Below are 6,030 nucleotides of genomic sequence, written 5' to 3'. Positions count from 1 at the left end.
GGTTATCTGTTCCGGGCCTTGGAGCATACTGGAAGCCTCCAAGACTAAGACCTCCTGCTACTCGCCACAACATGGATCAATCCTCTCTACGTGAGAATGAAAGACCATTGGAGTTTCAGAATAACCCCTAAGACTAAGCTCTTGTATTCATTCTAAACATACTTGAACCTCACCAAGAGGGTTCACTTTGGAACTTACTTTCACCACTTTGAAACCATACTTTGAATCTTAACTCATGACTTTATTGCTCATACAACTTATACATAATCATACTTCATTCACAACAAATTCAATTTATATTTCAAACCAATCAAGAACAAGAAAAGAAAGAGTACTCAAAGACACGAACTAGTCGCTCAGCACATACCCTCGCTAAGCGACTATAGAGTGTTCTTGCACAACGACCTAGCTCGTTGTGCAAATCTACAGACAGTGCCTCCAGAGTGCAACCCCCTTGCTCAACGGCTCAACTCGTTGAGCGAATAAAACTCCCAGTAGTACCAGACCCCAACCTCTCGCTCAATGACCTAACTCGTTGTGAAAAAGTCTAGACAGTGGTCCAGACTTCTAAGTCACTCACTGAGTGCACCCATTCGCTGATTGAAAAAAATTAACAGTGCTCTCAAACCCAAACCACTCGCTCAGCGCACCTTCTCGCTGTGCGAATCATCAAACAGTGAGTCAAACACCACGACCACTCGCTGAGTGACTCCACTCGCTCAGCGAGTCTGCATAATCTGCAACACAAATTCTGCAGAATTATGCAACCTATACCAATTTTACCAATTCCAACTATTTTGTCCAACTTCTAACTCTCCTAGATTGTGTTGTACACCAAATTCTACTAAACTAAGTGTGCCTAAACCATCCTAGCATCATTCTAAAGTGTTTCCTAAGCAATTAACTCTTCAAAACTCACAAATCATCAACATATGGACCTAATTCATGTTCTACCATTTTGACACATTTTTAAGCAATTTAAGGACTTAACCAAGTCATATTTGACTTACCCGAATTGTCCCAATAGACCAATTGATCATCAAACCTCAAATTCCCATTTTCACTACCCAACTTCCTTAAAATTAGCCCCAAAATAAAGATACATTACTCCTACTCATTACCAAACCTTGTTATCACAGATTCTAACTTAAAACACATTCAATCACAGTCCAGACATCAATCAATTAAGTTCATTACCATAGTTTGTCAATTCATACTTAAAACGTTAAATCGAACATAATACATATACTCTAAATTTCAACATATTAGTTCAATCCACATGAAATGTACATGCATACTCTAAATTGAGCTAAGAGTCAAGAAAGAGAGACACAATTCTCATGCAAAGACAAAAAATCTGCATAATCACAGATTTTAGTGAAAACCTAGAAAAGAGGAACGAAACTTACCGGCTCAAATCAAGAAATTGATTAGTTGAAAAGGTAGCTCTCGACGCCAGGATCGCCTAGACACTTTTTGATCGTCGAACATATGAACCAAAGGTGAGAAAGAGTACAGAGAAGTGAGAGAAAGAGAAGATAATAATGTTTTAGAGAGATAGAAGTATTTTAAATAATGAACCGAACATTAGAAAGTTCTATTTATATTATAAGATTATGTTATAATTACATACTCGGTCTCATTATTTTAATACACCTATCTACTCTAATACTTTATTTTGTAGGTTCTTACAATTAATAATCATAACACTTAAATAGAATTATGGGGATAAATTATTTATTTAAATATAATAGTAATTATATTAATATTCTTAATCTAAATTTATAGAAGAAAAAGAAAAAAAAAGATATTACTATTAAATTCAAGCAGTTGATGGTGGGATTACAGTTGTCCTTTTAAATATAATAGTAATTTTTTCGGTAGGATTTTACGGGACGAACCTTTGCTGACTTGTTTTCCTTCCTTCTACACCTGGAATCGCTTGAGCTGCTTGCCTTTCTTTTGTCGGAGCCGTTCGGTTCACTTTCGTCGGGGCCGATCGGTCACGTTGGTATTGACCAATTGGTTGCCTTCGTGCTCTAGGGGAGGGGGGAGGTACTTGCAAAAGATACTCTGGCGCTCAAGTTAGGCGTGTGATTTGTAGAGCCTCGACTCTTATTGAATATTTAGTGAATGATTATCACTATTGAGTATTTAGAAGTGTCCGTCGAACGTAAGTGGAACGTACTTGGCTTGTGGCCCTGACTTTGTATTTATAATTTACCTCATGGATCCTGAGCTGATACAAGCCCAATAAAATATAAATAGAATAAGATATAAACAGAGTACTTGAAAATCCGATTGGTTGTTTATAACCTGCTTATCAATATCTTTAATTAGATATTCTTTGATTATTTTATCATCTGCTGGACTTTTGGCCCAACAATAGCATAAGTGTTGGCCCAATTGCAGCCCAATCTTTGACTTGAGTGGATGGACCGAACGATGCTGAATGTTAACCGTTCGGCCTCCACAGGGTACGATACATTATGCTCCCCAAGTCCGAGTTAAGCGTTCGGCTTTAGCTGTGGTTAACTATAGGACTTATGAGTTTGAGGGAGGTTGTTTTTCCTGTAGTGAGGAGCTCGCTTTCCATGTAAACATGAATCGAGAGGGATTTACCTCTCGGCCTTCAACATGAACCGAGAGGGATTTACCTTTCGGTCGAGAGGGATTTACCTCTCGGTCTTTGACTTTGACCTAGGAGTTCCTCCTAGGGGGCGGGTTTTACCGTTTGATTTATAGTACACAGGGGACTATCTTCACTGTTCGGTTTATAACTTCAGTTTGTTGGCGAGAGGGATTTACCTCTCGGTCCTTCAACTTTCTGGCGAGGGGGATTTACCTCTCGTTCTTCGGCATCAACTCTTTTAGTTGACGAGAGGGATTTACCTCTCGGCCTTTGAGCTAGGAGTGCTTCAAAGTTAACGGGCTTTACACTAGGAGTTTCTGGAGAACTTCCCAATGGGAGGATTTTACGTCTTTGCTGAGAGGGATTTTCCGCTCGATCTTTGAGCTAGGAGTGTTTCCTAGTGAAAGGGGTTTACCGTTCGGCTTTACACTAGGTGTTCCTAGAGAACTTCCTAATGGGAGGACTTTACCTCTTTGCCGAGAAGGATTTTTCGCTCGGTCTTTGAGCTAGGAGCGTTTCCTAGTGAACGGGCTTTACCGTTCGGCTTTACACTAGGAGTTCCTGGAGAGCTTCCTAATGGGAGGACTTTACCTCTTTGCCGAGAGGGATTTACCGCTCGGTCTTCGACCTAGGAGTGCTTCCTAGTGAACGAGTTTTACCGTTCGGCTTTGAGAGAGCTTTACCTCCTTGCTTTGACTTTGACCTAGGAGTTCTTCCTAGGGAACGGACTTTACCGTTCGGCTTGGACGAGAGTGAGCGTTCATTTAGAACGTTCCCCACCGCTCGGTTTGGACCAGGTGTTTTTCGGATAACGTACCTAGGTTTTGTTTACGAGGGTGACAGTTCGTTTATAACTTTTATCACCGCTCGGTTTGGACCAGGTGTTTTTCACATAACGCCCGTGGGTTTCGTTTACGAAAGTGACAGTTCGTTTAGAACTTTTATCACTGCTCGGTTTGACTAGGTGTTTTTCACACAACGCCCCTGGGTTTTATTTACGAGAGTGACAATTCGTTTAGAACTTTTATCACCTCTCGGTTTGGACCAGATGTTTTTCACATAACGCCCCTGGGTTTTGTTTACGAGAGTGACAGTTCGTTTAGAACTTTTATCACCGCTCAGTTTGGACCAGGTGTTTTTCACATAACGCCCTTGGGTTTTGTTTACGAGAGTGACAGATCGTTTAGAACTTTTATCACCGCTTGTTTTGGACCAGGTATTTTTCAGATAAAGTCCCTGAGGTTTGCTGATGAGAGTGATAGTTTGTTTTGAACTTTTATCACCGCTCGGTTTGGACCAGGTGTTTTTCACATAACGCCCCTGGGTTTTGTTTACGAGAGTGACAGTTCATTTAGAACTTTTATCACCGCTCGGTTTGGACCAGGTGTTCTTCACATAACGCCTCTAGGTTTTGTTTACGAGAGTGACAGTTCGTTTAGAACTTTTATCACTACTCGGTTTGGACCAGGTGTTTTTCACATAACACCCCTGGGTTTTGCTTACTAGAGTGACAGTTCGTTTACAACTTTTATCACCGCTCGGTTTTTGCCCTCCTCTTGGACGAGTGGTCTGCATGGTCCTGTCACCTGTATTGTGAACCCGAACGACTGAATACCAATGAGGCCGAATGGCCGAGCTATTGCATGGTTGAACACTTGATGCCAAATTTCGCTAATTGGTGAGTGCATTAATAAATCTTGAACAATATTATAATATTGAATTAAGATATTTTAAATTAAATCATATAAATTAAATAATAAAATGAATCTATATCAAAATAATTATCTATAAAGCCGTAGATGCTATTTGACGTTGATGGTGAGACTGCATCCTTGTCCGGTTTCTTGTGGTTATAAGGGATGCCCCCGCCCCACGGTGGGCGCCAAAATGTTTCGGTAGGATTTTATGGGACCGAGAGACGAACCTTTGCTGGCGTGTCTTCCAAACGCTGGAATCGCCTGAGCTGCTTGCCTTTCTTCTGTCGGAGCCGTTCGGTTGACTTCCGTCTGGGCCGATCGGTCACATTGGTATTGGCCGATCGGTTGCCTTCGTGCTCCAGGGGGGAAGTACCTACAAAAGATACTCCGACGCTCAAGTTAGGCGTGTGATTTGTAGAGCCTCGGCTCTTGATTGAATATTTAGTGAATGATTATCACTATTGAGTATTTAGAAGTGTTCGTCGAGCATAAGTGGAACGTATCTGGCTTGTGCCTCTGGCTTTGTATTTATAATTTACCTCATGGATGGATTCTGAGCTGATAAGCCCAATAAAATATAAACAAAATAACATATAAATAGAGTACCTGAAAATCCGATTGGTTGTTTATAACCTGCTTATTAATATCTTTAATTAGATATTCTTTGATTATGTTATCATTTGCTGGACTGTTGGTTCAATAATAACTTAAATGTTGATCCAATTGCGGCCTAATCTTTGACCTGAGTGGATGGATCGAACGGTACTAAATGTTAACCGTTCGGCTTCCACAGGTACGATAGAGTAATTATATTAATGATTTTAAATTTATAGAAAAAGGACAAAAGAAAAAATATTATTATCAAATTGAAGTAGTTAACGGTGATGTTACCATTGTCGTCGTTTTTGTGATAATGAATATTTTTATATGTTTAAAAATAATAATTTTTTTATTTTTGTGAGGGATCCAAGGAGGCATCGAAACATATAAAAACATAGAAACATATAAAAATTCTTTGGCTCCAATTTTTGTAATAAACTGCCCATTCCAAAATTTATAACAAAATAATCTGAATTTTAATGAAGAAAATTTCATTTCTCATATCCTATTGAATTTTTTAAATAAAAATCTTGGTTTTGTCACATGTTATTTAGATTTTTTTTATCAAAATAATCTAAAATGCATGTATGTATAGATATTTAGATATTGAAATTATATAGAGATAACTTATTATTAGGATGAAATGTAATGTAATATTTTTTTGTAAATATGCATATAGTATATTATTATTTAACATAATATATAATAATTAATTATATCATAAAATTATTTTTGAATTACTTGAAAAATGTACAAACATTAATTTTTATGGATAATAAAGTATAGTAAGGTGAAGAAAAAATTAAGAAAATTACGTTGTAATAATATGTTAAAAAATTGTAACTTTCTTTGTTTTATCATAGTTTAACATTTTAATTTTCATGAATCTAATTAGACAAATTTTAGACTAGTTAAAAATAATATAAATTCTTATGTTGAATATTCTAAAAATATAAATTGCCACAATTTAGAAAATAAGGGCGTAATGAAATTTTTATAAAATAAATAATGAAGTGAAACTCTTCAAAAAAAAAATTATAAGTATTTTAAGAAAATAAAGTAAGAGTTAAAAAAGAATTAATTTACCAGGAGGGTTCAAAT

Source organism: Vigna angularis, chromosome 4 (assembly GCF_016808095.1).
Source record: "Vigna angularis cultivar LongXiaoDou No.4 chromosome 4, ASM1680809v1, whole genome shotgun sequence".
In the NCBI taxonomy this organism is placed as follows: Eukaryota; Viridiplantae; Streptophyta; class Magnoliopsida; order Fabales; family Fabaceae; genus Vigna; species Vigna angularis.
The sequence above is the reverse complement of the archived record's forward strand: the minus strand, read 5'-3'. Positions refer to the sequence as shown.